At 38.1% G+C, this 12,469-nt stretch overlaps 1 protein-coding gene across 2 annotated transcripts in view; it reads right to left on the bottom strand.

The window, feature by feature from the left end:
- LOC144366766 (estradiol 17-beta-dehydrogenase 11-like) overlaps nt 1–12,014 on the bottom strand; it is a 92,566-nt gene extending 80,552 nt beyond the window's left edge. The window contains exon 1 of one of the 2 annotated variants that reach the window (XM_078021573.1): nt 11,828–12,014. The gene's annotated coding sequence lies outside the window, so the exon portion shown is untranslated. Of the gene's footprint in view, nt 1–1,611; nt 1,629–11,827 lie in introns of those variants that run through there. The other variant, XM_078021574.1, reaches the window with a different exon arrangement.
- Nucleotides 12,015–12,469: the final 455 nt, after the last annotated feature.

The raw sequence follows: 12,469 nt of genomic DNA, 5'->3' as shown, positions 1-12,469 counted from the left end.
ATTATGCTCTTTCACCATGATTAACTGCCTCTTCACAGGCCCAAAAGCAACAGGACCAAGTGAACCACAGATAAAACTATGAGTCGAAATATGTATTTCCTCTTATAAGTGGATCCTCTTGGGTATTTTATTACAGTGAAGTAAAGCTATGGTTTGGATATGAGGTATCCACCCCAAAAGGTCATGTGAAAATGCCAGAATGTTCAGATTAAATGATTCAATTATGGGAGCTATAAACTAATCAGTAGATTAATTAATTTGATCTATTAGTAATTTGAATGGATAAATTAGGTGGTTAACTAGGCAGGTGTGTCATGGCTGAAGGAGGTAGATTAGTGGGACATGCTCTTGGGAATTATATCTTGTTCCCCTGGCTCTGCCTGCTCTCTCTCTCTCTCTCTCTCTCTCTCTCTCTCTCTCTCTCTCTCTCTCTCTCCTCCCCCCCCTTCCTGGATGCCATAAGCAGCTTTCCTCTGCCATGCCCTTCTGTCATGATGTTCTGCCTCACCTCAGGTCCACAGGAATAAAGTCTGCCAACACAGGCTGAACCTCTGAAGCTATGAGCCAAAATAAACTCTTCCTCCTCTAAGTTGTCCATGCTGTGTATTTTGGTGCATTGATGAAAAGCTAAGGCCCTAACTAACTAAAACATGTGTTAGGTCTAATATTTTATCTGACAAAGGCATTCATAGATATTCTAATAGCCATCAACTAATAACAAGTGTTTAAAGTTCACATTTCTGGTTCAAAATTAAGAGCTTGGGGATGCAGCTCAGTGATAAAGCATTAGTGTAGCATGTACTAAGACTTGGGTTCAATCTCCAATACCACACACACATACACAAAAGATTCAGACTAGCTAAATGGATTAAAAAAATACGCTTCCTATAAGAAACAAATTTCTAGTAAAGATACTGATTAAAAGAATGTAAAGGTAATATCCGAAGCAAATGGCAGAATAGCTATATTGATATCTGATAACTGACAGAATAAACTTCAATATAAATGGTAAGTCACTTCATAATGGTCAGGGGATCAATTTTAAAAGAGGATATAATGACTATTTGATTTATATACCCAACAATAGTATTGTTACAAAACAAACACTGTTATATCTGGGGACTAGGAGTGTAGTTCAGTGGTAGAACACTTGCTTGCCTGACACTGATGTGTATATGAGACGCTGGGTTCAAGCCCCAGCATCACACACACACAAAGTCTCCCAACAAAGAAAAGCAATGCAGGACCAGATGACTTTGCTGATGAATTTTACCAAAGACTGTAAAGAAAAACTAACGCTAATTTTTCTCAAACTATTCCATGGAATTCAGAGAGAACACACTTCCAAACTCATTATTTAAGGGACAGCATTACCCAATTACCAAAATCAGACAAGGACAAAACCAAAAAACAAAACAATTACAGAATAATACTTCTGAGCGACACAGATGAAAAAACTCAATAAAACACCAGCAAATAGAATTCAACAGCACATCAAAAATACCATTTACCATGACCAAGCTTGTTTTATTCCAGTTAGTCAGCTTTCCATCACTTTGACAAAACACTTAAGAAAATCAAATTAAAGAGAAAAGATTTATTTTGGCTCACAGTTTCAAAGATTTCTGTACAAGTTTGGCTGGCTCCTTGTCTTGGACCTGAAACAAAGAATATCATGGTAGTGGAAGTATGTGGCAGAGAAGGCTGTTCATTCCATCCTAGCAGGAAGCAAAGAGAGAGGAAGTATCCAGGGACAAAATATACCCTTCAAAGGCATGCCCTCAATGACCCATCTCTTCCAAGGAACGAGGCTCCATCTATTAAAGTTTCTATTACTTCCCAACAACATTGTCAACTGGGAGCCAAGCCTTCAATACATGATCCTTTGAGAAACATTGAAAATACAAATCATAATACCTGAGACACAAGGATGGTTCAACACTGCAAATCAATAAACATAATACACCACTTCAACAGAATGAAGAATAAAAACCTTGATAGAAGCCAAGAAAGCATTTGATAAAATTCAACATCCCTTCATGCTAAAAGACCTGAACAATTAGATATGGAAGGATTGTATAGTGGGCTATGAATGCAGATCAATGGTAGAGTGCTTGAGTGGCATCTATGAGGCCCTGGGTTAAGTCCCCAGTATCTCTCTCTCTCTCTCTCTCTCTCTCTCTCTCTCACACACACACACACACACACACACACACACACACACACACACACACACACACAGAGGCAGCTGTATATGGCAAACCCATAGCCAACATCATACTTTATGGGGAAAAGCTGAAAACATTTCCTCTAAGATCAAGATGAAAACAAGGGTGTCCACTCTCTCACCACTATTATTCAATATAGTACCGAAAGTTTTAGACAAAGCAATTACCCAAGTACAGAAACAAAAGGTAATCCAATAGTAGAGGAAGAAGTCAAACTATCCCAGAAAAATCTAAAAAGAGTTCACCAAAAAATTATTAGAACTAACAGTTCAGTTAAGTAGCAGGATAAAAAATCAACATACAAAAATCTGTAGGTTTGGCTGGGAATGTAGCTCAATGGTAGAATGCTTGCCTAGCATGTGCAAGGCTCTGGATTTAAATCTCCAACAAAGAGGAAAACAAAATCAGTAGCTTTTCAAAATGAATTTGCTAAGAAAGAAATCATGAAAGCAATCCCACTTATAATAGCTAACATATTTGTATATACATATATGTATATATGCATATATATTGTATTTTTATATTTATATGTAAGTTATTTTATCTTATAAATTATTATTTATATATCTAAATTATTACATATAAAATATTATATATACATATATACGGGTCTCTGTATAAAGATACACATACACACACATATACATACATGAATAAACTTAACCAAAGAAGTGAAAGATCTCTACAATGAAAATCACAAAACACTGATGAAACAAATTAAAGACACAAAAAGATGGAAAGACTTTCCACATTCATGGGGTGGTAAATAGTTAAGATTTTACACAATGCCCATTAAATACCCATGACATTCTTCATACAACCAGAAAAAATAATCCTAAAATTCATATGGAAGCAAAAAGACCCTAAATAGTCAAAAAATCTTAAGCAAAAAGAACAAAGCTGAAGGAATCACAATACCTGATTAGAAAGAGGTATACTACAGAACCATAATAACTCAAACAATACAGTAGCATAAAATTAGACACAAGGGCCAACAGAACAGAGATTCCAACACACACACACACACACACACACACACACACACACACCTATACCCAACTGCTTCTTTACAAAAGTGACAAAAATGTGCCAGAGAAATGCCAGCCTCTTCAATAATTGATATCCATACATAGAAGACTAAAATTTGATCCCTATCTCTCACCTTGTACAAAAGTGAACTTAAGTTGGGCATGATGCTACACACTTTATTCCCAGCTACTCAGGAGGTTGAGGCAAGAGGACTTCAAGTTCAAGGTCTGCCTGGGCTACTGAGCAAGATCCTGTCTTATTATTAATTAAATAATAATAATAATAATAATAATTATTATTATTATTATTATTATTGGCAGGAGACACAGCTCAATGGTACACACCAATGGGTTCAATTCCTAGGACTAAAAAACTTTAAAAAAGTCAATTCAAAATTGATCAAAGACCTAACTATAAGACCTAAAACACTCAACAGAGTGAAGATACTACGTACAAAATGGGTGAAGATATTTGGTAACTATTCATCTGAGGAAGGGTTAATATTAATATCTAGAATATAGAGCCGGGAGTAGGGGTGTATGCCTGTAATCCCAGCGGCTAAGGAGGATGAGACAGGAGGATCTTGAATTTGAAGCCAGCCTCAGCAAAAGCAAGGTGCTAAACAACTCAATGAGACCCTGTCTCTAAGTAAAATGTAAAATAGGGCTGTGGATGTGGTTTAGTAGCCAAGTGCTCCTGAGTTCAATCTCCAGCAACCACCCACCCCGCCAAAAAAAGAAAAAGGAAAACCAGAACATATAAGGAATATAAAAAATGTTTAACAAGAAAAACTCAAATAATTCAATTAAAAATAGAAAATGATCTAAGCAGACAATTCTCTAAAGAATACAGATAGAGTGGCTGTGACTATGGCTCAGCAGTAGTGCACTTACCTAGTATGTGTGAGGCACTGGGTTCAATTCTCAGCACCACATATAATAAAATAAAGGTCTATCAATAATAAAAAAAAAAAGAATACAGATGGACAACAAATAAAGAAAAAATGTTCACTAGCCATCAGGAAAACGAAAATCAAAACTACAATGAAATAAAGAAGGGGGGAAAAGCATAATGAGATATTCCCTCACCCCAGTTGTAAGAGCTATTATCAAAAACACAAAAAATAATATGCTAGCAAAGGCATGGAGAAAATGGTGGAAATGTAGTGAGTGGATCCATTATGAAGGACAGTATGGAGGTTCCCAAATAACTAAAAATAAATTGTTTTAAGTTAAAAAAAAGGAAAGTAGATTTAATCATATAATCCAGCTATTCCACATCTGAGTATATACCTGAAGGAAATGAAGTCAACATACCAAAGAGATAACTGCACTATTCTCAATACCTAAGATAAGGAACCAGCCAAGGTGCCCATCAACAGTTGAGTGGACAAAGAAAATGTGGTACATATACATAATGAAGTATTATTTAGCCATAAAATCATGTCATTTGCAGCTTTGAAACTTATGCATACAAAAAACTAATGATGTTACCTCTACTAAAGAGGTAAACAAAGTATTAAAAATACTAGCAAATATAATTCAGCAGAATATAGACAATTATCACAATAACCAAGAGAGTTTATCCTAAGACTGCATGGCTGCTTCAATATTAAAAATAAATAACATCTATTCACAGCATATTAAACCCATATCAACCATAACTACACAACTATAACAACACACTGATAACAACATATTGAAGAAGAAAAATACCACATAAAAAATGTAAGATCTCTCCAGACAACAATGCATAAAAAGAAGAAAAAAGCACACATTGGAAAGAATTAAAATTGTACCTTTTTGTAGACATAATTATCTATGTAAAACATTCCCAAGGAACACAAGAGAACTAATAAATTTAGATAGGTCATAAAATACAAGGAAAACATACAAAACTATTATATTTCTATATGCTTAAATTGCATAATTGAAAACTGAAATTTAAAAATTCACCATTTCCAGTGGTTCAAGAAAATAAAACATACAGGTATAAATCTAACAAGACATATAGAACCTGTATGTTGAAAAGTATTGTTAAAAGAAATCAGAGAAAACTAAATAAATGGACATCTACAGGTTCATAGCCTATTAGAAAACATAATAAACGTTAATTTTCTGAAAACTGAAGTTCTGATCTAAAACAATTACAACCAAAATCACAAAAAAAATTTTCTTAGATATAGATGAGCTAAGTCTAAAATTTACAATAGAAAGTAACCAAAATACATAAAACAATTTTAAGCTGGGCAAGGTGGTGCACGCCTATAATTCCAGTATCTCAGGAGGCTAAGAAAGGAGAATAGAGAGTTCAAAACCAGCCCCAGCAACTTAGTGAGGCTCTAAGCAACGCAAACCCTGTCTCAAAACAAAATATAGGGGCTAGGGTTGTGGTTCACAACATCACATGTGCGAGTCCCTGGGTTTTATCATCAGCACTACATATAAATAAATAAATAAAGGTATTGTGTCCAACTACAACAAATAAATAAATAGATAAATAAATTTTTAAAAAGGGCTGAGGGTGTGTTTCAGTGGTTAAGCACCCCTGGGTTCAATCTCTGGTATAAATAAATAAATAATAATTTTAAAACAGAATAAAATGTAAGAAATCACACCTGATTTTAAAACAACATTTATGCTTTCAGCAACATAAATATAATAGTATTGGGTTACCAAAGTATAAGAGAAATATAATTTACTCCATGCCATACTGGTATAAATAAATGATGGAATTAGTAAATAAATAGGAAAGAACAAATTTCCCATGAAAAAGAATCTCAAGGGTGTAGCTCAGTAGTAGAACACTGGCCTGACATGAATGAGGACCTGGGTTTAATTCATAGCATCACAGGGAGAAAAAGCAGGATTCCAAGTAAATTATGTAGATACTTAACACTTGAGATGTGGTCTGCATATTATGACATTCTTCTAAGGAATACAATATGAAAAGAAGCAGAAAAAAGACTAACTTTATAGTGAAGAAACTTGACAAGCACTACCACAGACAAGTGATTAAGGTTAGCATTAACATTAGTATGTCACACTGACAATATGTAGCCTTGATTTAATATAATGTGATGAGAATGGCATTTTATCTCTATGGTATCAACCTCTGCAAAGTGCATAACTGCAGTCCAATCATGAGAAAAAATCAGACAAATCCCATTTAAGAGGCACTCTATAAAATATCTGACAAGGTGATGAAAAACAAGGGAAAATCTGATATATTGAGAGTCAAGAGGAATCCAAAGAGAAATGACAACTAACTTAAAAACAGCATACTCCAGAGACACAGCCACATCAATGTTTATAGCAGCACAATTCACAATAGCTAAACTGTAGAACCAACCCAGATACCTTTCAATAGATGGCCGGATTTTAAAAAATGTGGTATATATATACACACAATGGAATATTACTCAGCAATAAAAGAGAATAAAATCACGGCATCTGCAGGTAAATGGATAGAGATAGAGAAGATGATGCTAAATGAAGTTAGTCAATCCCAGAAAACCAAATGCCAAAAGTTTTCACTGATATAAGGAGGATGATCCCTAGTGGGATAGGGAAAGGGAGCAGGGGAGGAATAGACAAACTCTAGATAGGGCAGACAGGTTGGAGGGGAATGGAATGGGATTAGAAATGATGGTGTAATGTGATGGTCATTATTATTCAAAGTACATGTATGAAGACATGAATTGTTTCGAATATACTTTGTATACAAGCAGAGATATGAAAAATTGTGCTCTATGTGTAATAAGAATTGTAATGCATTCAGCTGTCATATATAAATTAAAAAGTGGCCTTTAGTTAATAAAAATGCATTAGTATTAGCTCCTTAATTGGTACAAATGTATCATCTAATGTAAGATGTTAATACTAGCAGAAAAGTAGTTGAGGGGGTAAATGGCAATTCTCTGTGCTAGCTTCACAATTTTTCTCTAATTCTAAAATCATTCTAAAATATGGGCTGGGGGTGTAGCTCAGTTGTAGAACGCTTTCCTAGCATAGAGGAACAAACTATTTTAAAATTAAAAAAGCTTATTTTTTAAAAAAAGACAAGATAAGAATGATAAGCAGAGATATACCAATTACTCAGAAGGGAAAATTCTGAAATAGACCTAATGAAATATGGCTAACTGATTTTTTACAAAGTCCAAAGCAATTCAATGGGGTAAAGAATTCTTTCAACAAATGATATTACAATAAGAGGTGAACATCCATTTTTTAAAAAATCAGACTCTTGGCAATTAACTTAAATGAAAATTTAGGTTTGCATAAAAACTTGTATATAAAAATTTATAGTAGCTCTACTCAAAATTGATAAAACCTGGGTACAATCTGTTATGGTTTGGATGTGAGGTGGCCTCCAAAAGCTCATGTGTGAGACAATGCATGTGTGAGAAATGATTGGGGTATGACAGCCTTAACCCAAACAGTGAAATAATCACCTGATAAATTGGGTCTGACATGGAGTCTAATAAAGAAAATAGAGTCCGATCTGAGTTTGGGAAATCAGAAACTACACCTGGGAGATTGAAATGTTAAGGTTCCCAATGTCCCGGCCCATCCTACAGAACTATTAATGAAGCAGCTCCCAAGCAGATAGGGAGGTGCTAATCAATTCACCCTAGGCCTTTATGACCTGGATCACTCTTCCCCTGTCCCAATGGCCCACGTTTTCCACTTTTTCCAAACCCACTTGCATCCCCCATCACAAGCAGGATAAAAGTGTAATGCTAGATTCATGGGACCCCAATAGAGCTGCAGAAGCCGAATCCGATGCAATCACACAAGAGTCTTTATTGCAAGCTCGAGCTTTTTTACCCCTTTTTAAATAAATCCTGCTTTATATGCTTGCCTCATGTGCTTCTGGAACATTATACTCCAACATGTGAGGAAGCAGAACTCTGGACACTGGTAACCGGTGGTATCAACATTTCCAGTAAAGCCCCTCAGAATAGAGAAAATAGACTTTAAAAAAAAATCTAATGGATCATATTTTATTGTAGACATATCTTGACACGAGTAAACAAAAGTTAATAAATTTAAAATATTTGATTTCCTCTTGCTTCACTGGTTAACATAAAACACATTTTTCCCCAGGAAGTATTATTATGCTAGTATGGAGATTCCTCAAAAAACTAAGATGGAACCACATGACCCAGCTAGACCAAAAGGCCTAAAATCAGCATACTATAGGGATGCACCCACAGCAATGTTTATAGCAACACAACTCACAATAGCCAAGCTAAGGAACCAAACAATGTCCCTTCAACAGATGAACAGATAAAGAAAATGTGGTAAACATATACAATAGAGTATTAGTCATAATTTGTTAAATGGATGGAACTGAAGACCACCATACTAAATAGAATAAAAAAAAGACCCAGAAAGTCAAAGCCCAAATGTTTTATCTGATATGCAGAAGCTAATCCAAAATAAGAAAGGGGGATGATCCATCAAAATAGAAAAAAAGGGGAGTAAAGAGGATTCAAAGGGGAAGGAGGAGGGACAGGGATAAGGGAATAAATCTGACCTAAATTTCGTGTGTGTGTGTGTGTGTGTGTGTGTGTGTGTGTGTGTGTGAGAGAGAGAGAGAGAGAGAGAGAGAGAGAAAATATCACACGAATCTCACCATTTTGTATATCCACAAGGCCTAATTTTTTAAAAAGATTATAGTGCTAGTGAGTTTTAGCACTGAAAAATGACATTTTGTTATTCCATGAAACATTTCCTTTCCCTCATCTTTTTAGGATTTTTTGTTTGATTGGAATCAAATCCAGGAATTCCTATACTCTAGGCAAGTGCTCTATCTCTGAGAGACACCTTCAACCCTACTTTTAAATTTTATTTTGAGGGAAGATTTCTCTAAATTGCCCTGCTTGCCTTCAACTTATGATCCTTTTGCCTGAACCTCCTGAGTAGCTGGGATTATAGTCATGCTCAATAACATACCTGGCTACTACCCCCCCCCCACACACATTTCTAATTGGTGCATTACAGTTAGTTGTATATAATGATGGAATTTGTAGTTACATATTCATACATGCACACAACCTAACAATATCATTTGACCAATATCACTCCCCAGACTGTTTTTAAAATATTTTTTTAATTGTCAATAGACCTTTATTTTTTTACTTATTTATATGTAGTGCTGAGGATTGAACCCAGTGCCTCTCCCGTGCAAGGCAAGCAATCTGCCACTGAGCTATAGTCCCAGCACCCCCCCCCCCCACACACACTTCTTAATATACAAAAATAAATGATTCTGTGTTGAAAATTCAAAATAAGAAATCAAAAGTGATTTTTAAAACATGGAAGCTACTTGAAATTAAGACATTAAAATACTTTATTTATTTATTTTTAATTACAGTGTCGGGGGTTAACACAGGGCCTCTGGGTTGCTCTACTGAGCTACAATCGTAGCCTTCTTTAATCTTTTTTTTTTTAAGTTGTAGATGGACACAATACCTTTATGTATGTATGTATGTATGTATGTATGTATGTATGTGGTGCTGAGGATCAAATCCAGTCCTCACACCAGCACTCCACCACTAAGCTATAACCCAGGCCCTCCTTTAATCTTTTGTTAAATGGGAATACTCATTTTAGTTCTCTACATCTCTCAAAAGTTCTTGATAAAACACAAAAGTCATTTGTCAAAACCCACAGAAAGTCTAACACCCAGAGTGAACCCAATGTAAACTATGGACTTTAGAAGATAATAATATGTCAATATAAGTTCATCAATTTTAACAAATGTTACAACTGATAAGGGCTTCTGACTTAGGGAAAGGTTGTTTCTGTGGTGGCAGTAGGCATATGGGAAATTATAATTTCTGCTCAACTTTGCTGTGAACTTATAACTGCTCTAAAAATAAAATGTAATTTTAAAAAGGGTGGTGGATCAAGATTTATTTACCCCTCATTTTTTTTTTTCAGTGCTAGGGACCAAACCCTAGCCACCCACATTCCTCTCGAAAAGTTTTATTTGAATTTCTGAGTGTGAATTGAGTTTTCTATTACAGAATTCGCAATTATTACAAAATATATTTTAAAACCAGTATCAATATGTTAATCAAATGCTAAAAAGAATTAGTAGCCTTAAATGTAAAAATTAGGGCTAGAGATGTAGCTCAGTGGGAAGAGCACTTGTCTAGCACGCACAGGACCTAGGGTCCATCCCAAGCACTGCACAAAAAATGAAAATGATGATAAGTGTGTAGAGTTAAATACTGCATCTTGAGATTTCTTTTTATATTTAAGTTTACATCATTTGGTATTTTAAAGGTAATGTATAAAGTGACAACAAGTTTTAAGTGGGTCATTCAGATTGACTGACAAACTAAAGGTGACAGGAGGCAGTAGGAAGAAAAGCAGTAGCTAATGCCAAAACTAACTCCGAAGAACTTTCCAGGCACCAGCAATAAAAGCAGCTTACCCAAGTGTACCCACCCTGTGGCAGAAGCAGGATACCAAAGAGAAGGAGGAAGAGAGCAAAGATGATGAACACAAGAGTCAAGCAATTATCAATTTATATAGGAGAAAGACAATGCAAAGGGGGAAAAGCTCATCCAACAGATAAAATATTTATCAACCTGGTTCGAAGGACTTTTCCCCAAGTATTTTCCTGAAGTTAGTTGTAAGTAATATTAGCTTAAGGGAAGAGCCCAAACCTAAAGAAATGCAATCAAAACAGTTTAAAAGAAATACTGCAAAGTCTTTCCCATAAAAATCACAAATAAACACTGACAAACAATATAAAAAGCTTTCCAAACCGGAGACGCTAGGACTGTGCAAGTCCAGTAAGGACGAGGCTCAGGTTAGTAAATACAAACTAGGTGGAGAAGTCGCTCTCCCTCAAGAAACCAGCAAGCTAATTATAAACCCAGAACTGAGGGATAAAGAGCTGTCATCCCTGGGAGTCAAACAACAAGGAGCTGTGACGTGCTTTGAAACAGCCTGCAGTTTCTGGTGTCACACCAGGAGGCACTCTTCCATAGGGTCTGCACCACCGCGACAGAGAAGATACCCCTAGCGCTGGAGCCGGCACCTTCTGAAGGCAAACTGCCAACCGGTGGCGACGACCCCGCACCGGGTCGCGCGGCGAACACCGGGTGGCCAGCGAGTCCCGGACTACCCAGGTGGACTGCAAGTCCCCGCGTGGCCCCCGAACCCGCCCCCTCTCGCCCACCCCCACAGGCTGCTAACCCCGCGCCTGCCCCGGCCCTGGACCCGCAAAGCACCTGCCTGCCCTCTGTTCTAAGGTAAGAAGCCCCCCGCGAGGCTGACCAAACCAGAGGCTGGGGTTCCCCAGAGGAGAACAGCAGGATCCCGTTCCTCCCGCCAACGAGGGCGACAGAAGCAGCACCGGGAAGCAATAGAAGCGGGAGTTCTCGCCGCCCGGGCCCCAAACCCTCTCAGCTGTGGAGTTTTGGTTGCTGCTTGAGGGCTCGAGTTTCGAGCTGCGTGACTAAAGGCTGCGTTGGGGGGAGCGCTCGGAGTAAGCGGACGGCATCGCACGGAGGAAGAGGGGCGTGAGGGAAGCCGCGTGTCGGTTACCTCAGTCGTCGTTCCTCCACTCCGGTCTTCCCGATACCGCCGAGGCTGCAGCCACGACACCCGGCTCCGGAGCCTCATCGCCTCCCGGCCGCCCCCGGCGGCGTGCTCCAGTCCCGCCCGAACACTCAGCAGACGCGCGCCTCTCCTGCGCGGCCCCGCGGAGCCCCAGCCGGCGCCTGGCGTCCTCTCGCCTCAGCCTTTTAGAGCCGCGGCCGGCGGGGCGGGGCGCCGAGGGCTGCGCGCGGCACGCTGGGAAGTGTGGTTTTCGGTTACCCCTCGCGGAGTCCATCCCCGCATCCTGGCCACTGGGGCTGGGTCCCCCCGACCGCGGCCTCGCGCTGCTGGGGGCTGTCGCTGACGCCCTGCGGGGGAAAGCACCCCTGGGCCCAGGGGACGTGCCCCAAACACGTCCTTAGATAGGACACTGAGTCAGTGCCACCGCAGTTATCCACTGCTTCTCTTCCATGGCCGTAGAAAATTTGATTTTTTTATATTTGATTTTTTTATGTGTCCAACAAATCCCTTCCTGCACGATATGAATGTTCTTAGGATATATGTCTTTAAAAATGAGAAGGGTAAAAAGGCTTGTTGCTTCTATTTCTATCTCACTTTCACACATTTTCTCAAAGGATATACAAAACA

The sequence above is a fragment of the Ictidomys tridecemlineatus genome, chromosome 9 (assembly GCF_052094955.1).
Source record: "Ictidomys tridecemlineatus isolate mIctTri1 chromosome 9, mIctTri1.hap1, whole genome shotgun sequence".
Lineage (NCBI taxonomy): Eukaryota > Metazoa > Chordata > Mammalia > Rodentia > Sciuridae > Ictidomys > Ictidomys tridecemlineatus.
The sequence above is the reverse complement of the archived record's forward strand: the minus strand, read 5'-3'. Positions and strand labels throughout refer to the sequence as shown.